Source organism: Natator depressus, chromosome 13, assembly GCF_965152275.1.
Source record: "Natator depressus isolate rNatDep1 chromosome 13, rNatDep2.hap1, whole genome shotgun sequence".
Classification (NCBI taxonomy): domain Eukaryota; kingdom Metazoa; phylum Chordata; order Testudines; family Cheloniidae; genus Natator; species Natator depressus.
The window spans coordinates 6,751,085-6,777,386 of NC_134246.1; the positions used below are offsets into that span (position 1 = coordinate 6,751,085).

Below are 26,302 nucleotides of genomic sequence, written 5' to 3' on the forward strand. Positions count from 1 at the left end.
TGTGGCTCCTTTCCAGAACCTCATCCAATAGGGAGAAGAATGTACCTCCATCTGCATAATCCCCAATGGGGATCAACTGCTTTAAGAAATACAGGGCCTGATTCGGTGGAGGAACTTAATTCCCATCTGCATAAAGGAGGAGGTTCTGGAAATGAGCTACATGACAAATCAATGGAGTTACACAGATGTGAAACTGGAGTAGCGCAGTGGTGAGTCAGGCCTCTAGACCTCAGAGTCATTGCTGCTTTTCCCTGCTTGCAAATAGGGTGAGAGTCCTAAGAGAGATGGGCTCAACTAGCCAAACTCTGACCCCCATCCAGATTTCGAACACTGAAAAGGCAGCGAAGGGTGTGTACCGATCCAGGGTTTTGGCTCAGACCATTATAGAGACAAGGGCTATTTGTAAAACTCAGACCCAGATCGTAGTTCTGATTTAAAACACCCTCTTGTGGTCCAGAGATGGTAGGATCCAGAGTTGTGGTTCAGGCCCAGTTCTATTCTCTAATACCCACCTGAAGCCTCACGCAGACATTTCAGGGCTGCAGGAGTCCTTAACTGGTTATGATGACTTTCAAAGCCTTTTAAGTAACCCTAATCCCTTTTACAAATGAAGGGCCTCACCCTGTGTAGTGCTGACTTCAATGGGAGTTGGGGGCTGCAGAAAGAAACACAAAAATAGTCCAGTCCCTTTGGACTGAAGGGGGTGTGTGAGTGTGTGTGTGTGTGTGTGTGTAATGTACATTGTGAGGCACTGACATAGCATGATGATGGGAGCTGAATAAGAACCCAAATAGCATCTTTCAGAGGATCAAGCAGTAGGCGCTTTCAAAAAGCATTACTCCTTTTTTAGTGTTTTCTTTTTTTAGTTGTTACAAGTCCAAGATTAGTTCAGAAATTTATAGAGGAACTGGGCTCGATCACTGCCCTCTGCTTACTAAGAGTATTTAAATAGTTATAATTATTATCATGAATGATAAAAGTGGCATTCCCAGCTCAGGGTGTATGCACACGATTTATTAAAAGCACAGACAAAATCTACCTGCGTTCAAAGGGGAAAGAGAAAGGAGCTAATTCCTTCCACCCCCAAACTGACCAACACCCTCTGTTCCACCCACTGTGTTACTACACGGGGAAACCTGAGAGAAGAGATGAGTCTGTCTCTATGCTCCGAAGGTCACACTGTCAGACCAGGTACAAGAACGAATTCTAGATGCTTTCTGGAGAATGCCCTGCCAATGATGTTTAAATCTAGGGATGTTTGGCTCAAATGCTCCAATTGACCTCAAGAACCATGGCAAAGCCAGCTTTCTGACATCCAGGTTCCAACATATGGAATTGCACCCGGAAAAAAATTGTGTGAATTACTTGTTCTTGTGATCATGTTTGGTTGATAACATTTGTGAATAGGAACCGTCCACTTCCATCTGAGTACACTTTGAAAACTGGAGGGGGTCTGTTCAGCAGAAAGGATCAATTCATTTTGTATAGGGTTTGTCTTGTCAAATATCAATCCTGAGGATAATGTTACTATCCTCTGAAGTTGAGTTTCCATGGCCCTGTTGCTTGTGTAGTCATTCTGTACCAGTAACATTTTTCACCCTTTGTGCTCGTATAAATGACGACACAAGGTGAAGAGCAACAGAGGGTTGGACCTTCTGTCTTTTAAATCAGTACAGTGCCAAAAAGAGCTGGCTGAAGAATAAGAATTGTGATTTGTGAATATGCTCACAAAGGAAACCACCAAGTTTAGTTCATGTGAGCCAACTCTTCGTTCATGATCCAACTGTTCGTTCTTCAGAAGCATTTGGCCAACAGTTGAGTATTTTGCTGTAATGGTCATGAATTGTGAAAATGTCACAAATGTTATTGTGATTGGAAGTGTTATTTATCTGTTACAGGAAATGTGTTATTGTTTCAATCATCCAATCAGGGAATAGAAAACATACCTTGTGATTTGAATGATAAACCAAACAAGGCAAACAACTAACAAAGGCTATGTCTACACTACAGTTTGTCAGCATCATTTATGTCGCTCAGGAGAGTGAATAAACTCCCCCTCCCCTGCCCCAGTGATATAAGTTACACCGATATAAGCGCTGGCAATGACAGCGCTATGTTGGCAGGAGAGCTTCTCTCACTGATGTAGCTACTGCCACTCATGGGGGCTGGAGTAGTTAAGCCAACAGGCTCTCTCCCGCTGGCTTCGAGCAGCTACATTAGAAAGCTTACAGCGTGCCACTAAAAAAACCAAACCAAACAATCTAAGCATTTATACAAATGAGTGTGATTTTTTTTAAAGTAGTGAATTTAATGTAATTTCCTATTTTGGTTTGTTCTTACAGATTTGTTGCTGGATACCAAAACTTCAGTCCCTGAAACAGTCCCTGTGGCCCGTGATGGAGAGGAGACAGGTAAGCTTTCGGAGACACTTGTGTGCCTTAAACAAGCTCTAGACTTGGAATACTCCAGCACTGTATTTGCTGCTCAATGGAGTCAGCATTTGCACTAATATGTATCTTTTTTCCCTCTCAAGACATAGAACTACGGAAATATTCTCCTACTCAAATACTGTTACTTAAGGTAGAGAGGCCAAGCCGAGTGCAATTCTTACTACTTTCAAGCTAAGGTTGCTTAGAACCATTGCTTGGTACCATTTCATGGCTTGTACCTCCAGCGAAGCTGAAAGTAGTGCATACAGGGAGCTGGAGGTCAAGGGGCAGATTTGGCTGGAAGGATACATTGCAAGGACTCCATCTGAATCTTACCTGTGTGATTGGGAGCATTCATGCCCCTAGGCAGGAGGATCTGAGGGTGCCAGGGAGTCATGGGAGGATAAGAAGGAAAAACAAAACAACTGTAAATAGTTCTGCACTGAAAGATGACAAAAATACCTTTTTTAAATGTGGTCAGTTGTGCTTAGAAATAGATGCATGAAAGCTATTTTTCTGTTCTCCTGTCTTTTTCATCCCTGGCTGAAGTTACGAGACAAAGAGGAGGAAAATGTAGGGGAAGTCAGGAGAGAGAAGACTATCCCCCAAATCATGCAAACAAATGAAAAGGGCCAAACTGGGGAGGGGCGAAATAGATGATTTCTGAAACTACCTCTACAACCAGCTACCGAGATTCAAAACATGCCACAAGAGCAAGGTCATCAAACCCAGAAATGAGGCAGTCTTCCCTCGAAGGGCTCGGGAATGCTGTAGCCACATCCCCATCCCCTACTGGCACCTCGGTAGTGGCATACAAACATGCAATGTACCTTCCATAAAGCAGCACCCACGTGGCTCAGCAGAAGGCTGTTGTACGTTCTGATTTTTACACCGAACAAGTGGGGCCGTGAATGACATGACACCACCCACGATGCCCAAGGTTGGGTAGAGCTGCTGCTGCTGTTGTAGCAGTGATGATGTTGATGACAATTAGCCACCGGAGTTCAGGCTGGGAATGAGGAATGGATGCATCTGTCACGTTATCCGTTCTATCAGCCATATGATGCCTTAAGCAAGAAGGCAAAGGGAAGGCATTCTGTGTTGCTGTTTGCTCATTCGGCCGAGTGTGGGGGTTATTTGAGGATTTTGTATTTTATGGTTGCTCATCAGGAGGGACTTTGCTATTTTGTTCCTATCACATTTATTCATTTAGAAAAGAGTGGAATTTTAATATTTGTTTAACCACAATCAAGCCTTCTGTTTCATAGCTGACTTAAAATTTCATAAAATGGAGTAGACTATATTCTGTAGAGCTTAATCTGCAAAACTCTGACTTTGCAAAACAAAACAACAAAAAAGCAAAACCCACCAAACAAAAATTATATTTATTTCTGCCACGAAAGCCCCTTGAAACAAAAACTGGACATTTTGATTAGCTGGGCTTGTGGGCAGAATGCCGCTGTATCCAGTTATTGACAAAAGTACTTTTGGGCCCAGGAGGGGGAAGAGGAGGAGAGGAAGATCTCTGCCTACAGAACCACTGATGCAGCAAGATGTAAGTGCTGTGTTGTGTCTAGTTGCATCATGTGTGAATCCATCAGTGACTTAAAGACACAGTAAGCTCAATGCAGCCTACCTTTGCTGCCTTCCCGTCTACCACTGCTGATCCACTGGTGATGAATGTTCAGGTTTACCACTGCATGCCTTCAGGAAACTTTTTATGGGCACTCTAAATGAATTTCTTTGCTGGAAAAAAGCAGGAACTTCTTCGAACTTTGGTGAAGAGCCACTATCAAATCAGTATACTGGTTACACCATACTATTATTATTATTTTACAATAAAACGTAACATTTTTTTTTAGATGGTAATCTTCTTGAGTGCCTTTTAATACTCTGGTTATATTCCAATTAACTTTACAGAGCAATGAGTTAGATCCTGGTTGTGGAGTAACTTGGCAGGCAAGTGTGCAGATATTATATGTTTAGCAGTATCTTTGTACACAACCTTGTATTTTTGTTATTATTTGTATGACAATTGTGCCAAGACTACAATAGGGTTCAAAAAATGACTAGATAAATTCATGGAGGATAGGTCCATCAATGGCTATTAGCCAGGATGGGCAGGAATGGTGTCCCTAGACTTTGTTTGCCAGAAGCTGGGAATGGGCGGCAGGGGATGGCTCACTTGATGATTACCTATTCATTGATTACCTGTTCTATTCATTCCCTCTGGGGCACCTGGCATTGGCCACTGTCGGAAGACAGGATACTGGGCTAGATGGACCTTTGGTCTGACCCGGTAGGGCCGTTCTTATGACTTATTAGATAAATAGACCTTCCTCTCCTCCTTTTCACAAGACTAGTAAAGGACAGAGTAAGGGATAGAACTCCACAAAGAGTCTCTTAGCCCATGGCCAAAGTGTCTGAGATCCATGCCTTGACCTACTCACGAAAGCACTGCATTCTTTTTAAATTAGCCCTGGAATGATGACCTCCCAAAGAGGATACATCTGGGAAACGCTGTCTTGCTCATATTGCAATGCTATTCTTGGCAGTAGTGCCTTCTAGAGAGTAGCTGTGCAAATTATATAAAATTGCAGTTCGCATCTGTTCCCAGCTTTTAATATCCATGGATCTTGGATAATCTAATGCCCATCCATCTCTGTTTGTAGTGTACTGGTTAGTGCAAACTTCCCTCTTTGCCTCTGAAACATGGTGCAACTTGAATTAGTTTTGGGTGGCTTCAGCATTAATCACATTGGTAACGAATCGGTTTCAAATGTTACATTAGAAGGCCTATGAGTTCAGTGATGTTATGGATGGCACTATGCTCTTGATGAACAGAGCCTGCAGAAATGTTTAGCAACAACAACTGAGGCCAGCATGCCTTTCCCCATAACAATTGTTGGAGCAGTACATTAACAATAGCGTTGCAATGATATTAGGCATGCTTTGCATCACTGAACGTTATACTAATGCTTGAAGAGCTAACAACTCTGGTAAGACAAGAATGAAACTGAAAACCTGTGCACCACTGCCACAGAGATCCTATGGTGGTTACACATCCATTTCATTGTGCTACCATTTGTGTACACTAGTATATTACTATAGAGGGACTGTTGTATTAGGAAAGGCTACCATCAATGGTGGGAGTTTGGTTTTGTCATGGTAATACAATGCCAATACACTGCAGACACAAAAGTAAGTTCTGCATGGCTTGGCAAAGAGATTTTCACATAGCCGCAGGCTGAATCTATCAGTTTTTCAATGTTCGTAAACAGGAATGAGTCAACGATAATTTTTAGGAAGGCTGGGTTTCTTGTACTATAAAGCATTGCACAAGACGTGCAATGTGCATACCATCATCAGACTGTCTGTATAGCTTGTAGACTCTTAAAATCATGCAGCAGGAAAGGGGACTCTCTCAATCCACTGTATTTGTTGTTTAGCATGACCAGAATAACCTGCTAGTGCTAACATGATCTTCAACACTAGGACACAATCATCTATTATCCTACATAAAGTTGCAGGATGTCAAAATTATCCAATTGTTTGGAGCAAACAAAACAGCTCCCATGTTGCCTGTGTACATCATTTTGCTAAATTTGTTTTCAGTGACATCGTTCTGGGGCTCTGCCTCCCCGATCCTACTAAAATTCAGCCTTTGCATGAAATCTCATACGCTGCTCCTTCTGTTGACCAAAGCTGGTGGTTCATCTTTACTTTCTTTATATTTTCTTTTCCGTGGGAAGTGAAAAGTAAAGAGAGAGAGTGACAGATAAGAAAGGTTTGGAACATGATGGTTTGGGTGGGCATTTTCTCTATACTGTCTATTAACACTGTGGGGCAGGTCCTCAGCTGGTTTTAAGTTGTTTTAGTTGAGAATCTGATGCTATCTTTTCAAACCTGCCCTAAGGAAGTAACATGAGGCGTGGGCCTTTACAAATCCTTCCTGTTACCCCAAAAGTCATTCTCTACAACATATGATCCTCTTAGCCCTCTCTAGCATGAATAGCAGCAGTTTTGTCCCAGATGACAAGAATGGCAAGGTCATATCTGGCATATCAGGGGGACAAAAAAAGTAGATAAGCCAAATTTTTAAACACGAAGGACTTAACAGGGCATCCAAATTCTGCATTCTAAAAAAGAATTGATTAGCTGTAAATCCAGCCCCATTGACTTTAGCTGCTTTAAGAAAAAAGGAAAATATTTGTAAAGGATATGTTTCATGCAAACTCATTTTTGTCATCTCTCTCTGCACATAATAATACCTAATAAAATCACCATGGTCAATGGGATGATGATATTTTCTGATAGGGGTATTGCAGCCTTTTCATTTCCTAGTACCCTGTCTCTCTGCTGCTCCTGGTGGTGGTGGTGTAGAACTGTAGACTGAGTTACTGTGTTAGCATTCATCTAGCCTGGGGAAAGAATCTGATGATGGCACGGACCTTCAGCTCCTAAACGTGCAGATAATAAAGTTAAAAGGAGAAACACAAAAGTGAGAGGGGAAGTAAATGAAAATAAGCCCTGTGTGGTCTAGGGAACAGTGCACTTCCTCTTTCTGTATTTCTCAATGGAACAAGTCTGTTGTAAAGGGTACAAGCCTGAAGGGCTCCTGAAGCTTTTCAGCTCACTGATGGATTCTCTGAAACCCTCAACATCGTCCTCCTTTTTGGCCAGCGGAGTCGATAAAATCAGATCAAGGCTTAGCATTTCTAAACAAAGGGGAGTGGTAAATGGGCTTTTAAACACTGGAACCTGTCCAGCTCATTGGGAGGCAGGGAAGGGGAGGAGAAGGGAGGGTCACAAGGAGACAGTACGAGGTGCCAAACTTTGAGCGGAGTGGCACTTGTGAGCAAAGTTGTTGGAAAGTCATTTAGTTGGCCTTGGCATAGCCTCCCTTGCTGATGCTGTGCGGGGAGGGGATGCGTGTGGAACAGATTGCCAGACGCCTGTGCCCATGAAGGGTGAGGAAAGAAGGCTGCCCTGGAAAGATGCCAATGTTCCCTAGGCTTTATGCCATGAGGATTTTTTTTCTCCTTTCCCCCTCCCACAAACACGCACTAGCAGGCTGTCAGGAAGAGCATGCTGAAAAGGATCTGACAGTTTGAACAACACTCGATGACTTAGTTTGTTTTCCCTGACTTCATGCCAGCAAGCAGGTCTATGGATGAGAGGCTTTATTAGGCTTTTAAAGCCACTGACATTGGTCTTTCTTTGACCTGAGGTACTTGAGAAGAAATGAAAACAACGTGTAACTTTCATGAAGTTGAAAGAACACCCAAATAGAAGAATATGGTTTACAAGAGATACAAAGTATCCCAAAATGCTTCCCAGGGTGAAGTGGAATAGAAAGGGGGAGTGAAGGGGGACCTCTTTCTGGGCAAAGGAAGAATGCTTTCAGTCTGGGATCTCAATGAGGAGGCAAGCTGATCCAGCTAATTAGGATATGACAAGATGATCACGTCCTAAGTATGGAGTCATAACTCGTCATCGATTATCTAGGCACCTAACATTGCTGCCAGTGGGAAAAATACTGGAAATTAATACTTCCCACCAGGAGCCTGTAAACAGCCAGTCAGTTGCTAGTCCCATGTCGCTACTGATGGAGAACAGATTCAGTTTCTTCTCTTCCAATATACTGCATATACCTGTCACAAGAGCTCTGGAAGCTATGGTATAAAACATGTATTAGCAGTGGTAATAGGAAAGGACAGTTATAAAGCCGCTGGAGGTGAGAGCACCTCAAAAAAAGTCAGATTTGGTTCTGTATATTCTCCAAACTATCCAGGCCTCTTGAATCCTCAGATGTGAACTTTCTGTGTGAACCATGCCTTTATTGTGCACAGAAGTTTGGATCAGAGATATTGGCAGGAAACAAAGATTTAGCCCTTGCTTCTGAAAAATCTTTTTGGAGGTTGAGGGGAGAAGGAGCCATGGAAGCTAGAGGAGATAGAAGAAAAAGATGTGAACCCCCTTGAGTGAAAAAATGGTTTGAAATAGGCATTGTCTACACACGTTACACTGATTTAACTAAATCCATTTTGAAACTCATCTAGGGTATGTGTACACTTAGAGCTGAAGGTGTAAATTCCCGCTGATCAAGCTAACATGCTAAAAATAGAGGGTAGTTATGGCAGTGTGAGTGGTGGTGGGGGTTAGCTACCCCAAGTACATAACTAGTCTCTCGGACAGGTTAGTACTTGGGGCAGCTAGCCTCTCCCATTGTTTGTCGCCATGGCTACCTACTATTTTTATGCACTAGCTCAATCCAAGCTAGTGTGGATTATCTCCTCAAGTTGGAATTTACACGTCCAGTTTGAAATGTAGACTTCCCTTAGTTAAATTGGTACAACTGTATTGTACAGAAACTCTTTAAAAAGTTTGAGTGCCTTATATCAATATGGCTTACGGAACTGACTTAAGCTAATATTTATATTTCTGTCGTTTCTATGGTCCTCAACCAGGCTGGCACCCGTTGTGTTCTAGAAATATATAGAAAATGGGCTAGTAAATAAGCAACATTGATATAAAGCACTCTTAAACTGATTTAAGAACATCTACATGAGGGGGTTGCACCAGTTTAACTAAATCAGTTTCTAAACCAACTTAGTTAAATCAGTGCAACCTTTGAATGTAGATGAGGTCTCAGTTGATCAGGATTTAAGACTCTTGGATGTTGAAAGTGGGTTTCATTATGCTGGAAGGAATCTTCATTGGGAGAAAGAATAAAAAAGAGTTCATTTTATTTGTTTTTTTCCCCCCCAGCCACAAAGAAGGGAAATGATAATCATTCAAGCTTATGGGACTGAAGGAATTTTTAATTATAAATAGAGAGAAGATGCCTTAACAAACAGTTTGGTTTCTGGCCTATCGATCTTTGTGGAAAATGGTGGAAAATGAAATGAATCTATTTAGGTCCAAGCAGACTAGCTGAACAGTTTGCATTATTACTAGACATGGATGATGAATGGTGGTGGAAACTCACTGAAAGCCAGATCCAAAAAAAACCCTTTGAAGTCAATGGGATTCTCTTCATTGACTTTGATGGGCTTTGGATCAGACCATGACTACCTAGTGAACACAGAAGGAACAAAGACGTGGTTATAAGAGTAGGGCTAGCTAATATTTTCTGCCACCTGGAGACCTCACAATGTTGTGACCCAAAGGAATTCCAGTGGTGGCCCAAAACAATTTGAGCATTGGCCTAATCCTGCTCCCACTGGAATCAATGACACAACGCATACTCCTGTAGAGAAGGAGGCCTCCAGTTTTTAATATTCTCACTATTCATTGTAGTATCTTTGCTTATAGGATTGTGCTGTGTTCATTTGTGCAAATTAATTTTGGAAGGTTAATGTTCAAAAATGAAGGGCATTGCAATGGTGTTCTGGAGGGGTCTAACTCTTTTCCTTCTAATAATATCTTCTGTTGTACTAAATAATACTTCAGAAGGTTCACATATTGATTAGCAACATGGATATTCAAAGTCTACCCAGTGAGCTCAGGTCAGCATGACATCTTTGTTTCCTAGTACTCAGATGGACTGCTTGCCAGGTCTTTAAATGGTTCATCTAGCTAGACATGTTTCACTGGAGGGACTGATTGCTTCTACACTAGTCCATGAACTTAATGAGCAATGTATGAAAAATCTCTCCAAAGGTTTGATGTTTTGCTGTGAACTTCTGTTGCTGTGAATCAGGGAGAGGGTTGACTTGGAAATAGGACTCACTACTGTGCCTTTTGCTTAGGCTCTTAAGCTATTCCAGTTGTGAGATTTTTTTCTTCTTCTTGTCTTTATGTAGGACTGACCATTCTGAATGATCATATTATTGCATGTGTCCGATGAGCCATATGGAAGCTGTGAGGCTTCTGGAGTGTTTTGGGAATGTAATGTCTGAAATTGATTAGCTCAGCATTCTTATTACTGCATTACATTCACAGCCATATCCACTTGTTCCCTGTCATTTATTTACATTTTTTATAAGAAGCCTTGGTGATGACATGAGAGATTCCACCCCCACCCCGAATGCCCACACACACCCACTTGAAATGAGACAACTGAAGACCAAAAACACACGATGAGGGGGAAAGGCTTTTGGCAGTGCTATTTGGGATTCACCTGGACTAAGTGATGGGCAATGTTTTGTAAAAGGTGCTTTGTTCTCAAGTTGCCTTGTACAGTGCATAGCATTAGATAACTCGAAGTTTCTGACTTGGAAGTTTCAGCTCTTGTGGCAATGTCAAATAGACAAAGACAAGTTATACGGGCTCCATGAAACGCCTCTGAAGTAGGGCTAGCATTACCGTCTACGTTTTATTTTGCTTCCAGCAAGAAGCTACAAGATATACAGAAAGTAGAATTTTACCTCCTGGCAACATCCTGGATTCTTTTTCTCTGAGGCATCTGTAGCTACTGTTTCCACACACCTTCCATATACTTGGCTTTCCTGTCCTGCTTTCAAAAAACCTACTGTCAGTTGTTTAACAGTTTTGCTAGCAAATCGGGCAGTGGGAACTTTTGCTTGCTGTGTCTCTTTGTTCTCCTGTGTTCGAAGAGTCTGTTATTTTCCTGCACCTGCAGAGCCTGTTAATATCCTCAGTTTGTTCAGTTCCTTGACTACATTGCAAACCCACAGTGACTGAAATGCTGTCGGGTGCATCTTCCTTCCTCTTTTTTAAAATTATCCCTATCGTACTCTTCAGTCTTGATGGCCATCCCATAAGCAATGAAGGCTGAACAATGGAGGAACAGAATTTGATTCAATTCAGTGGAACTCATCTCACCATGAAGAGGTTAACCTAAAAAAAAAAAAAAGAGACCAACTCAGAGTATTCATTAGGGGCATGTTGTTGGCCACAGTAGTTGGTATCTAAAAACCACAAGAATTTAGGAAATGGCAGCAGCAAAGGCTGGTGATACCTGAAAGCAAAAGTGCTAAATTAAACAAATAAAGGCGCATTCAGACCCATTTTACTGCAGCAGGTAATCACACCACTCAAAATAGGGGAGACAAAGCTTTACCCAAAGGAACTTCCATTGAATTATGGGATGGAATAGGACTAGAATACCACCTGGTTCTGTTTTTCTAGTTGGTTCAGACAGTGGGAGATTGTTAAAGAGCTGAACCCCAGAATGATTTCCTCGTAATGCACTTCTACATCAAAATGTTATACATTATTTTAAATAGATTGAATAAAATAGATTATGCCCCCTTAAATCAATACACAAAGGGGTCTATGAGTGAGATGGTGGAGGCTGGGTAAGGCTTGTCAGGATCCAAATTGTCCTCCTCCTGGTTCCATTGAAATCACAGACTGGGGCAGTATTATCTTCTCTGTGGAGCTCCCACAAGGTCCAGGCCTATAGTGCTTCTCCAATGGAGCTGTTGAGGTATGCCAGGGGCTAAAGGCAGTGTAGAGGCACAAAGCGTCCACAGAGGTGGTCCCGGCCTTCCAGGGATCCATAGGGAACAGCAGAGTTAGAGGACCAGCTCTATGCTCATATCTGGTTTTGCTGTTCTAATGGAACAATGAGATTTCCTCCCTCAGAGACCTCTCTTTTGATGGAATGGGATGGGATGGGATGGGATGATCTGGGCCCTTACCTTTTATGCCTTGTTCCAGCAATTCAGTCTATGCTCACCCTGATGCCACAAATCAAGGGAACTTTGTTACATCTTAAAAAAATAACACAATGAAGCCCTCATCTATGACTAAGGCCTTTGGATGCTACCATGATACAAATAATGAAAAAGAATAATAAGGCACTTGTCACCTTTAATAAAAACTTGAAACATTGTCCTTGACACTTACTATTCCATGGTCACGAATTCATGCTTCATTGGGATCCTGATAGTATTATGTATCACATCTGTGTAAATCCCCAGAATATTAAACATTTTAACAAGGAAGCGCAAATAACAGGAATGCACAGTACAGCTATTGGGCTGACTTCTCTACATCAAAGCAAACCACATGTAACCCATGACTAGCACCTCTCTTTTCACTTACATTTTCTCTCTTCTTCCATGAAACATGCCTCCTTGGAAGATACAGGGGAATTGTTCAGTACCTGAGTGAGTCAAGATGAAAGAATGGCCATGGAGGGGAGCTTTGTTTCATGAGTTATGCCTCTATGTAGTGTGGCAAATTGTCGGCACTACTATGATGGGTCTTGCACTTTCTCTTCTTGGGTGGGGGTTCAGGGCACCGTTTCTTGCCCCTGAACTGGGGTATTAACTGCCCCACTAGTGTCCTAGAGGAGGGGAGTGGAGAGGGAGGGACCCGGGCCCACCCTCTACTCCGGGTCCCAGCCCGGGGGCCCTAGGGATAGCAGTAAACCACTAGAACTAGCGGTTCCTTCCCCTGGGCTACTTCCCTCTCCTGCCCTTCAGCTTGTGGGGCTTCCTGCTCTCCCTCTGCACAAACCAGGTGTCCCTTTACCTAGGGTCTTGGTCTTCTTAGCCCACCACAGCACTTCTCCAAACTCTCCTCTGCTTCCCTCCAAACTGCTCTCTGCTCCAATGCCAATCCACTCTGCTTCAACTCCTCCTCTTGTCTGTCTGATTGAAGCAGGGTTTTTTTTTAATCATGTAACTGGCTTCAGGTGCTTTAATTAATTTCTAGCAAACTTTCTTCCCTCTACAGGGAATAAGGCTCCTTCTTCTTCACAGTAGATATAATGCTTGAGAGCTATATAAGCTATAAACTCCACTCAGCATCTTGATCTGTAATTGTACATCAGTCATCAATGTTACATTTTCAACCTGGGTTGGATTTCAAATGAATGGCCATTTTTTTTTTTCCGATGAAAGAACTGGGTAATTGGCAGAGTTGTGGAAAATGATGATCCAAAAATGCATCATTTCATTCTGAGCCATTTTACAACCCAGAAATGTTTGGGTGCAGGTCATTTGCAAATCAAAAGCATGAGAAATGCCAAATGTTGCATGGCCATCACCCAAGAAATATTTTGAAATTTAAATATGAAAATAGGAAATTGCAAAATATTCATGTTTTCTTTCAATTTTCCTTGGAAATTTTTGAGTGAAAATTGGTGCATTTTTCACTCCAGTAATGCCTCATTTCTTTACCAAGACCCACATAGCTGGATGAGGTTTGGTGGGGGAAAAGGTGAAAAAATCAGATTTTTTTAGGTTTGTTGAAAACTTTGTTCTTGTTTAATAAGAGGGAATATTTGAGTTACAACAGGTTAAATAAATACAGTAAATGCTCTCTGGGCCTGATTCTCCTCTCACATTGGTGTAAATCAGGGCTAGCACCATTAAAAACAAAGGCGTTCTGCTGCTGTAAAGCCAGTTAAGTTAGAGGACAATCAAGATCCTTATGCAATAGTTCTACCCACTACAAACATAACTCAGCCCAAGAACATTTATACTTCAGCTAGGTTTACACGCCGAGCTAGAGGCGTGATTCCCCTGTTTGCACACGCACACTGGCTCTCGTCAAGCTAGTGCGACTGTACATAACACTGTAGCCACAGCAGCATAGGTAGAAGCAGCAGTGAAGGCATGGCTTAGTCTGAAACCCGGGGGTATGTATTTCACATGGGTTAGCCGGGCCTCCACCGCTCCTACTCATGAGTCCACAGCAACGCTGCGATTTGTACTCTCACTAGCTTCATGAGAGCTAGCGCGCGTGTACGCACACTCACAGAGGAATCCCATCCTTAGCTCGTAGTGTCGATGTAGCCTTCATCTGGCAGTTCTACTGAGCCCCTTACGCATCGGCTGGAGGAAACATCCCCTGTCTGCTAAAGACTCCAGGACTAGCTCTCCACTTTTTTTAAAAAAAAAAAACAACTTTGTGCTGTCATTAACCAACTGGCTGTAAAATGCTACCCTTAAGATGTGGTAGTGGCTTGCACTTTGCACAGTTGTGACAACACCAGGTGCAATACAGGTCCATCATGTCCCCTATGTTGTAAGTACAGATTTTAAAGTCTCTTCTTTAAAAGTTCAATGAGGATGACGAGTGACTTGGAGAGTCGCAATCTGCCTTCCAGTTTACCCGAGGCAGAGGGTGGTCTGGGGGACATGGACCCTGTAGCAGCTCCCTGTCTGGCATGGTGAGTCTCTCACCCAGTGTGCCAGCACGCTGGAGAGTGGAGCCTGGACTCCACCCACTCAGGAGAGGGAACAGCAGCTCTGTGGAAACTCCATACCATCGTTGCAAGGCTGGTAGCTGGTGCAAGGAAGTAGGGGGGTAGGTGCACAGGACAGGCCATAATCTGGCCCGACATAAGATTTGTGAACTTTGTGCACTGATCTGTATTTCTTATGTAAATCAAAGCCCAGGAGAGAATGCGAATCCATTCTATGTCACCTGGTACAGAGCCCTTGGCTTATTTTATTTTTAAGCAACAGCTGAATTTTCAGGAAGAGCCATGTGTGTTTCATTTCCCCATCTGTGGCATCCTTTCTAGAAATCCTAGAAATGTAGGGCTGGAGGGGACCTCAACAGGTCATCTAGTCTATCTCCCTCCACTGAGACAGGATTACATTATAAAAATCACATGATGAAACAAAACATCCAGTGTATTTATTATAACCAAAATACCCCCAAGTTTTAAACCTGTATTGGAAAATCTGGCCCAGTGCCACAGTTTCCTGATCTGCAAAATGGGGATGATAATATTTATCCAACTTGTAAAGTGCTGTGATATGCTCAGGTGAGAAGGTCTAAGGAGGAGACGTCATGCTTAATACTTAGTCCTGCCATGAGTGCAGGTGACTGGACTAGATGACCTCTCGAGGTCTCTTCAGGTCCTATGATTCTATGCCTTCGCTGGCTGGTAACCCAGAATCTCTCTAAGGGCAACATAAAGTAGAAAAAAATTAAAAATGGAGAATGTTTTTTTCAAAAATTAGATCACATAAATGGTCTGAGACAATAAAATGGAGATTTCATTTCTTGGTGTCTAATGAACACTTATTTTCTTGTCATACCACCAAAAGGACTTTTTAAAAAAAATAAGCAGGTTTATAAAGAAACAGATTTGTTCTTGCAATAGTTCCTTTTGAATTATGTTCTTCTGCCCCTGCCACCCCTTAAAAGAAAAAAAGTACATGCACATCCCCTCTCTGTGCTCTCTTAATTTCTTTTTTTAATTTAAATTTCCCTTATGAGAAATTAGATATATGCCCGGTTTTTTTCTGAATAGCATTTCTTTTAGTCCCTGTAAAGTTGTCCATTTTTTTTTGTTTTTTTTTTTCTCAAATGTATGTGCTGATCTTCTGTGTTCTTTAATACCTTTCAGGAGATTTCCATTCTCTGCATCAAGTCTTCCTAAATTGTCTCTTTAATCCCCAGGTTCTTAGTGCTTGGCAATGAAGTGCTGCGATCGGAAGGTGGAGTTTTCTTCTCATTAGCTGCTTTTAACATTCACCTCCTTTGTTTGTGTATCTTCTTTAGATCCCTTCCCTTTGTGGGCATGGCTTTGCTGTTGCGAAGTGTTAATGAGCCTCTGGCAGGGATGACATCTGGGACAGAGGACATTAGGTTTTGAAAACGTACTTCTCGTGTTATGAGGCCTGTTACCTCATTTGAGCAGCAATTGAAGCCTTTAAAGAGCAAAGACAAAGGAAACACTAGCTTAGGGCTGCTACTTTTTGTCATGACGGAAGTCCAAGGAAGGGAAACAGGGAGGGAGAAGGAGGAGATATGAAACAACATTTGTAAGGGGGAGGAAAAAGAGAGGGATATGGTGAATTGATTTGAAAATACTGAGAGTCACTTAAACAAATACCTGGCATAGGAATAAACTGATATAGAATACATCTGTGGCACACCCATCTGTTCAGATCCTTTATATCCGATTCCATAGTCCTGGCTATCGGAGGAAGGAATAAAACTGTTAAAGCCGTGCAATCATAGGCACGTAGGCTGCATCTTACCGAACAGATTAAACTAGTGATTTACAGCCTCTGGGCTGCAAATAGATGTCAGGGGGTCACGACCATCATGACCTTCCTGTGTTGCCAAAGGAAAGGGTGGTAGATCCCGGCTAGATGGGATGGTGGATCCCAGTATGGGAAGGGTTGATTCACCCCTGCATTACTGCAGAGTGACACCAGTGTGACTCAACTGGAATCTGGTGGATCAAGGCCTTAGTCTTAATTCCAGCAATGAATACCTGCTATTTCAGAGGAAAGTGACTGGACCTGGATAATTGTTCAAATACTTTATAAATACTGAGGAACGGAGCTGGTTCTAGACTGATCTGACTTTGTTGCTCTTTCCCTGTCAGAGGGCCTGGGCTTCTTTGGTCACATGAATGACACCTCTCTTGGAAGAACCATCCTGATAAAGCAGCACTTCCAGATATGAGTCACTGTGAAAGTTTTCCTAATAAAATAAAGTGTAGTGTCCAGGGGCTTTGATACACGTTTGAGAAATTTGTAAGCAAACTATTTGTCGGAATGTAGATATTTGTGGGAAAGTAAAAAGCCACCTTTACTGGAGGGGAGGGGAATCATGTGAATTTGGAAGCTAACAGCAGCTGCCAGATGGCCTAATGGATTAATCCCTGGTCTAGGAGCAAAGAAGTCCTGCATACTAATCCCACCTATGCCACTGACTGACTAGCTGTTCATTACACAGGTAAATATCACTATCCTCATTTTACATAAAGGGAAACTAAAGTTCAGAGAAGTTAAGGGTCATATAGCCCACGGACATACAGTAAGTTAGTGTCAGAACAATTATAACTTATAGCTCAAAATTGGATACACAGTTTTGAAAATTTAGGCCTAGCTCTCTCAACCACTAGGCCACAGTGCCTTCTGGCAAGTTCCTTACACTTTCTGAGACTTCAGTTCTTAGTCTGTAGTTGTTATTTTTGGGTTATTTGTATTACAGTAGTACCTAAAGGGCCCAATCATGTACAAACAGCTCAAAAACACAGTTCCTAGCTGAGCACAGTGGTCTGGTGAATTACGCATAAACTATTAGCCAGGAGACCTGGGTTTCAGTCCCAGTTTTGACACTAACTTGCTATAGAAGAGGAAAGCGCTCTTGCCAGGAAGAAGCATATCCTTTGATAGCTACACAGAGACCTTCCCAGTGTTGCCCTGGATTTGAGGGGTGTGTATATCCCAGAATGTGATCAAGTTCATTGCAACCAAATTGTGTGCCTTCAGGCTCCATGAATTAATGAAACAGAACACCACATAGTTAAGGGTTAATTTGGAGACAGGCTTTTAGAGACATGATCAAATCTAGCTGGCAGTTTCTGCTAATCAGAATGGGAGGAGGGGACAAACAAGTAAACAAGTGAGTCTGAAAACCTTGGTGATTGGGAAACCTTGAGTCTAGATGCCTCTGATATTAAAAGTTTTTATTGGAAGTTAGAAAAGTGGTGATATAGTCGGGGTCATTATGACCTGTGTGTTTTGTAGAAGTTAGTTATAAAAGGTGAGCTAATAGAGTGTACTTGCAAAAAGAAAAAGGAGTACTTGTGGCACCTTAGAGACTAACCAATTTATTTGAGCATAAGCTTTCGTGAGCTACAGCTCACTTCACACGGCTGTTACTCTGAAGAGTGTACTTGGGAGCAGTCCTCTGAAACCATCTTGAGAGACTTTTTCCTGACACCTTTTCTCCCCGGTGGGTGAGCAACTGGTCACTGCGAACCTGCTGTTAATTACTCAATACTGTTCCACATGTTAGGTAAATATCTGGGATGTTCTAAACCTATTGCTTATATGTTTGTGTGTGCTTACATCTAATAGCTGCAGTTTTAGACAAGAGCATGCTGACTTGCATTACTCCGTGGATCAAACAGAATCGCTGAGTTCCTGTTAATTTATTCCTTACACCGCCTGGAGTGAAATAGTTAAGTTGCCCCTCTTGGGGGTTCTGAAAACCCCAGGTAACACCAGGGTGACAGAAGGAAGATGGAGCAACATTGGTGATGCTGGAAATTGACATCATTGCTATGGCTGAAGTAGCCTTACAAACATTTGCTACAGTTCTTCCACTGAAAAGGGTGGGCTGGAGATTCTATTCAGCATTGGATCCTCTGGCCTCCGCCTCTGAAATATCCATCCCCTGTCCCAGTCCACCATCCATGCAAAGACTCTGCACATGACCTCCTGGAATCCAGACCAACACCAGTTCCGTTGCCTGGCTGTTCTCCAGGGCTGTTGTCTAGGGGTTTTAAACTCAGTCCCAAATGTAGAAGTTCCATAAAGTGTCTTTTCCCAGCTTCTGAAAGGCATCCAAATCCCTGTCTGAAAAGTGAAATGAAAAATTGGATGGCACGTATTTTTGTCATGGAATCAGGTGACTTCAATGCCTGGAAATATATGGTATCCGTGCTGTTTGCATGACAGGTCTCTGCATGTTATAACCCTGGCAACGATCAGTGCCATGAAAGCGAGATAGCCTCCCTTTCATTCCTCTCAACAGCTCTTGCTCCCTTTCCTGATTAGGAAAAAGAGCTATTTATGGGAATAAACAAGGTGATCTCTATATGGCTGATTCCAACTCGTAGCAGGCTCATACCCCCTCAGAAAAGATAGAAAAACTCTTAAGCATCCATCATGTGCATGTGTAACTTACATTTAAAATGGAAGAAAATTGTTTAAACAAAAGAGATGCTAAAATAAAACAATTAACTGGAATTCAAAGATTTTTGCATTCCCAATTATTTCACCTGCACAGTCTGGGAAAAATAGCCAGCATTTCCAGAGGAAGCACTTTTTGTAGCTTTTAAACTCTAAAAAACAATATTTTCAATCAACTTTTTTCCCCCTCTAAAAATCAGTGCCCAATGACCTGCAGGCAGGAGACAGCTGAGGATACTGTTGCTGGCTGCAGAGTGAATGTTATGATCCAACTGTCCCTCTGTGATATGGATGCCGCTGAATCTCTAGTCTCTCTAGAGTAACGTACACAAAAACATACTCCATTGAGGATGGGGGAGGTAAGTAAAAAAGGGTGACCTTAAAGAAAGGGGGTGAGTGGAAGGATGATGCAGGAAGAGGAACAAGGGAAGGTGCAGTGTGCATCCGATGAAGTGAGCTGTAGCTTATGCTCATGAAAGCTTATGCTCAAATAAATTTGTTAGTCTCTAAGGTGCCACAAGTACTCCTGTTCTTTTTGCAAATACAGATTAACACAGCTGCTACTCTGAATCCGGAGCTGTAGATGCTGATAAAGGACTGTGGGTGTAAGAAGTTGCATTGTGCTCAATTACTGTGACTGGTTGAACAGAATTAAACTATGGTTACACATGAAAGGAACTTGGTTCGGATCAGTTTAATGTGACTGGGCATTAGTAAAGTTAACTAGTGATAGTCTGAGCCAAAGTTATAAAGAGAAAAGACGTGTACATTCTCTCCCCCTCTGTCTCTGTCTCGCTTTCTCTGTGTGTGTGTGGGTCTTTCCATTGTTCACAGTTCTAGACAAGTGAAATAATACAATGTGACCGTCCTCTGAACTGTTTCCTGGAAAATGCAGAAGAGGTTCCATGCTGCTGGCTCTGTGCCAAATTCTGCACTCTAACATGCATGGTGAAATTCCTTTGACTTCAGTGGAATTGCACAGGTGTAACCAAGACCAAATTTTTTCCAGTGCCTCTGTATAATAGTGTCATTTAGGCAATAAAAAAAATGAATGAAGCTGATTACAATTTTGCCCACCTAGCATTCCTAATTATTCTAGTGGTCTATGGGATTCTGTGCTCCAACATCCCCAGATTCTCACCTTGGGATCTAAATTTCCCATAAACTGCAGTGTTTATTTCCAGAATAGCAGTGATCCTGTGAAACCAACTCTATTGGGGGGTGTTTCAATAGGGGCTTTATGTGTGGGAAGATCAAAATTGCTCCAAAAATATGCAAAGTCAGTACAATGAAGGGGACTAAATTCTGGCCTTCTGTGCCAGTAGCTCCAATTTGATTTCATGAGCGCAGCATGGGAATCCAAGCACAAATTTGAAATGGCAGAATATACCTTCTAGCTGATCACAGGATATATGCCACACAAAATGATACAAGCTCCTCTTTCCCCACAATTTGTGGTCATTTATGGTTATTGTTGGTTGAATAATTCATTGCTGAATTTTTATGACTTCATTTCATCTGATACTCATTTACATCTTTTTCTCATTACCTGACCAGCTCTGCGTTCATTTTTGTTTAGGAGACAAAATGCGGGAAAACTCACAGGAAGAGTCACCTTTTAACACTGAACAAGGAACTTTACTAGAATGAGGAAAATACTAGGCCTAAAATGTGTCTCACTGATTCACTGCAGCTCTCCTTCCTAGAATATTCTCTAGACCATTTCTGCTTGGCATCTATCTACTTATCTAAAAAGTAAAAGTACACATATCCTCAGATTCCTTCCCTTGTGAAGATACCAGTTGAAAGGAAACAAACTGTGTGTGTTGTTTAAAGTCAAAATTTGGCCGGAGATGCATAAGCTAAAGATGATAAAATATTTTAAGACAAATTTTAAAAGATGCATATATCTTCTCGTCTTTTGATTAACAATAATTTCCCCTCAATTTTCAAAAGTGTCTGGCTACCTTAACAGAACATGTAAATCCTTCCTGTGCAGGTAGATGTGCAAATCCCTCTTTCACTAGTCATGAGAATCAGTCTACTTACACTATCATTATTATTTTATCAGTCATTGCATCCGACTGCACCTCGCACATTGTAGGCGCAATAAGATTATAAAAGCAGCGTGGTCTCTGCGCCAAAGAGCTTGCAATGAGTGTGATTTAAGTTTTTTGAGCATCCAAAAGTGGGTTCTCGATGTTTCATTAGAGCATTCACTTCTGGAAACTGGTCGCTGAGGGCCTATTCCAAAGCTTACTGAAGTCGATGGGAGTTCCCCCCACCCCCTATTAATTGCAGAGCTTTAGATCAGCGCTTAAGTGTCACACCACTCAGGATATTTTTATTTCCCCCTTTTAATGATTCTCTCTCTTCCTTTATTCCCTTCACTTCAAAATCAAAGCTACTGTGTTCTCGTATAACTCTGCTCTCCATGCTGGGCAGGCTTGATCTCCTGTGGGTATTTCTTAGGCCAAGAGAAATGTCCAGATGTCTCTGCAAGCTCATAACTGCCTTGCATGACCTGCAGGGTGTTAGTTACTTACATAATTTATTTTAGTTATTTTATTCCTTGGGATTTATAGCCAGAAGCACCTCCCATAAGCTCTCTAACCCCACACAGCAGGCGGCCTGTTCCAACGGGCCACAAATATATCACCTTACTTGGGTTGGGGCATTTTTATATCTTTAAAAGTTAATCCAGCTCTGAGCTGGATTAAGGATGGAACATCCCCTTAACCAAAGGCACATAAGGTCAGGGCAGACAGCCATGTGGATGTTCCAGTCTAAGAACCGGAGACATCAAATTTTGCCCTAGATAAGGCCTGGTACATTTTGTTTTGTCGGTATTTTAAATCCTGAATGTAGGTGTTCCCAGGAGAGGGAAGGCGGATAAGAATTAGACCAGGCCCAAGTAGAAAAGGCTGCCTGAGAACTAGGTGCAGACAGGATATCAGGGAAGCAGAGACTATCTGGAAAGGAGCAGGAATGGCACAGTCTTTCAGTGGGCGAGTTGGAGAGCAAGGTGAATTCATTGCAAAGAATTAATAGACAGGCAAACTGAAACAAGATGCTAGTGACAGCGCGATGCACTCAAGCTGTGTTCTCGTGGTTCGTGTCGTCACCACAGTACTTTGATGCATTTTGTTTCCCTTGTATCTCACAGCTGTCTATCACTTATTCCACAGTGTCATATAATACACTGGTAAAAATCACTGATTGTACACCCTCTGAGCAACAAAATGCTTTTCACTGTTACCCCTTGAATAAATAAAACGCAGCAATCCACTGATTCCACCTTTTACTGCTTTCGATTAGGATCTATTTAAAGGAGGAGTTCTTGGTGTGATCTCTCACTTAGCACAGTGTCAATCAGGAGTAATCTGACTGGACTCAGAGTTACATGGAGGCAAAGCCAGCATAAAAGCAGAATTGGGCCCTTTGCCTTTAATTGTCAACCCTGCAGCCATAGCATACTGGAAAGAGGAGTGTTCTTGTAACAGGACTGTCCCTTTACCAGGTACTCCTATTTTGGTTTGATCCAGAACATCTGTCCACTTCATTTAACTAACACAGGCCCAATCCTCCAGTGCTAAAGTCAGTGGGGAATTTTAGGTGGATAAAGTCTGCAGTCTGGGGCTCCTCCTTTTCAATCAGGTCATTTGTCTGTTGCATTTTACCTCTCAATGCACCAGAAATAAATGCTCTTAGCAGGTTTCTTTGTCCTCGATATTTTCATTCCTTCACTGTTTTATCGTTTATTTTTATCTAACGGGTTTTGGTTTGCTGCCCTGAGTGGTGGGGTAAAGGCAAATTAGGCACCTGGGCCCAGATCTTCTGAAAACAATGGAAGATAGGAGCCTAAATATCATTGAGGCTCTGGGCCCCAGCCCCTTTGTTTGCCCTGTGCAGATCCTGGGTCTGGATCAGAGCATAGCCATTATTCTCAGACCACTCCCTGCTGTCAGCAAGTGGGCGGGGAGGGAACAGGAATTGGTAGGGAATCACGGGAACTTTGGTTCTGCTGCCTCCTCCCTTCTCTGATCAGACTATATGGCCAATCCTGAGTGGGAAAGATAAGCTTCCGCCTTTCAAGTGCTACCATAACTTATGCACTCTGGAAGAAGAAGAAGGGCGCCAGGGAGGAATTGTGATTTTCTACAAATCAATTCCTTTCTGCTGCTCCTGGAGCGGAACAGAAGTTACACATTGACACCCATGGCTGGGCCATGTCAGCTGACTCAGGCACTTGGGGCTCTAAAATTGCAGTGTAGATGTTCTGGCTCAGGCTGAAACCCAGGCTCTGGGACCCCTGGAACATCTACACTGCAGGTTTATAACCTCACAGCCCGAATCCCATGAGCCCAAGTCAACTGACACGAGCCGACTGTGGGCGTTTTATTGCAGTGTAGACATACTCAGTCTTCAGTGGCCCGCTGAATGATTTAATCCTACCTTCAAACCCTTATCAGTCATGGGGAGATTTTATTTTTGGGGTGATCCTGACCCTTTTTTGGAGGGGGAGCTGTTTCAAAATGTTTAGAAGTTGATTTTAACAAATGATATTACAAATTGTCATAAAATTTTGGATTTGGGTCTAGATGTCAGTGAATACTTGGAGTGTCTGCTGGATGGGGGAAGAGGGTGGGTTAATATGAGCTCATGAGAGAGATAAATACCCAAGAAAAAGAGAGAGAATATGCGTGTGTGTGCGCGCGCGAGAGAGAGAGAGAGACGGACAGTCAATATATTGATTTAAATATAAATGATTAAAAAATAAAATACTAAAATGATTGTGCTATACAGCTCGTCACTAACAAAGCTCATGGAGAGATCTAACCAGGCCAAATGTTCCTTGGGTACCTTATAAACAATGTTAAAAGATACATTGATCATATAGTCTCATCTGTGAAGAAGTTAACGAGTTGTTAGAGAGCATCTCCATGTAGTGTGGGGGAGACACTCAAACTAACGAACGTGCCTGTTTGAGTCTGATTAAACTGAGAGGAACTGGCCGAGAAAGTTGTCTATTTAGATGTTTATAGCATGCTCATCACTGGGAGATCTGGTGCTACCTCATGTTAAAAATCACTCAATTACTCTCCTCATATCTGGAGAAAGGACAGCAGTGAAGAACGTTTTCTCCTGTTAAAAGTTCACTGTATTAAGTCATATGTTTAAAATGTGATTTTTAAGGCATTAGAGAGAGTGCCATACCAATATTGTTCTTCAGCCAGGTCTAAATGCTTCCTTGGTATATTAACAACCCATGTCAAGCAATACTGTTTTAATGCGGAGGGGTCCTTTTTAGATTGAGTTAGATTTCATATATATTATGGCCATAACTTCATTTAGAAGTAAGTCTGAGTCACGCATTTGAAACAGTTATGTTTACACATTCAAATACATACAAAGGTACACAGACAGGAGTATGTGTAAAAGAAAACGTGCAAGCGAGCAAGCAAGCAAGGGAACACACACACACAGGGGATTAACAGCAAGCCTCTTCAAACAGGAAGATGGAATGACACATTGCGGCTAGTACTGGGATTGAGAGTGATCCACAAGGATGTTGTTTTCACATTACAAAATATACTTAAAATAACCCAAAGCAGAATTATTTTTACAGTGGCACGCTATAATCAATGACACCCTCTCCCCCCAAATCTAACCACATTTAAGTGACCCTTCCATATTAAAATAGCATTACCGTACTCCAGGGTGTGTTTTAGTGGACTATAAATACATTTCTCAGGTGGCGAAAGGCAGTCGGCCTTCACCCCATGCCTCCCAGCACACCCGAGGCCCCTGCTAATGGCCCTGTAAATCATTGCCCTGTCATGTTTTTAATCCCGTATCGAACAGCAGGGTTATCTGGGATGTAAAACCTACCAGCACATCTCTGCCTGAGCTCGGATGCCGGTCCCGCTATTTTGTACGATAAATTTCACTGTCTTTCTCCTAGCAGAGGAACACAGGCTGCATTCTTGTCCCTGCCTCATCACCTTGTGTACTTGCCACACGCCAGCTTCTCTCTGCCTTTGGTCTCCTGTTCGTTTGAACGCTTTCATTTCTCTGTTTTGCCAAACGTTCAGCCTTTTAATAAACATGGATCTGGGAAAATTTAAACAGCTCCTGGTTCCATCTCGGTTTTGGTTCTCATTCCCTTCATTTCGAGCTGAGACAGCTGGTGTGCTCAGGGCCGGCTCTGCAGGTTTTGCCACCCCAAGCAGTGGAAAAAAAAACTGCCCCCGTGGCCGGCAAAAGGAAGACGCTGCCGCCGAGGCGGGCGGGACAGAAAAGCTGCTGCCAAATTGCTGCCGCAGTCGGAGGAACTGCCGCGCCAAGCAGGTGCTTGGAACGCTGGGGCCTGGAGCCGGCCCTGGGTATGCCGAGGTCACTGCCTATCATGCTGACCAGTCTTGTCTCACTGCTTCCTTGTGCTCCCCCGTCTGTCTGTATCCAACTGTTTTACGCTTAGAGCTGGTCTACACTAGAAAATTAGATCGACCCAGCTAGGTCGCTGGCGGAAGTGAAAAATCCACACCCCTGAGGCACGTAGTTCAGGTAACCTAAATCCCTGCGTAGACAGCGCTAGGTCGATGGAAGAATTCTTCGGCTGACCTAGCTCTTGCCTGTTGGGCAGCTGGACTACTTGCGCCGACAGGAGAACCCTTCCCATCAGCCTAGGTAACGTTTACACTGAAGCACTACAGCAGGGCAGGTGCAGGGCTGCTGTTGTGCCACTGTAGCATTTCAAGTCTAGACAACCCCTGAGCCGAAGCTCTTTGGGGCAGGGGCCTTTTTTGTTCTGTTTGTACAGAGCCTAGCACGGTGGGGACCTGGTCCATGGAGAGGGCTCCTATGCACTATTGTAATGCAAATAGTAATAATTAATAAAGCACCCAAATTATTTAATTAAAAAAATGCACCAAGTTTCTTTGCTGTAGTTTTCAACTCTCCAATGTACAGAATCAGCCATACAACTTTTGTAATAAAATGGGACCTCTGAAGAGGTAAGACATTTGTTTCTTTTTTCTAAATAAACAATGATCCTTCCTATACATGATTTGCTTCTTGGTACACAGTGACATTGTATGACTCTAGTTGAAAAAACAAGAACAAAAACGTCACTTCAAGTCTATCTGAGCCTGCTTCTCAAAGAATGACTTGATTTCATAAATAATATCTGGAACGAGTCATGGACATCACAGGTTTTCTTTATATGTGAATTCACTGAAAAGGCATCAGGAGTTTTGTTTCAGACAAGAGTATATG

At 42.5% G+C, this 26,302-nt stretch overlaps 1 long non-coding RNA gene across 1 annotated transcript in view; it reads left to right on the forward strand.

The window, feature by feature from the left end:
• Positions 1 to 2,352: 2,352 nt before the first annotated feature.
• Positions 2,353 to 26,302, forward strand: part of LOC141997249 (uncharacterized) — a 96,160-nt gene continuing 72,210 nt past the window's right edge. Inside the window, exon 1 of the long non-coding RNA XR_012641697.1 lies at positions 2,353 to 2,411. This is a non-coding gene — a long non-coding RNA (uncharacterized LOC141997249). The remainder of the gene's footprint in view (positions 2,412 to 26,302) is intronic.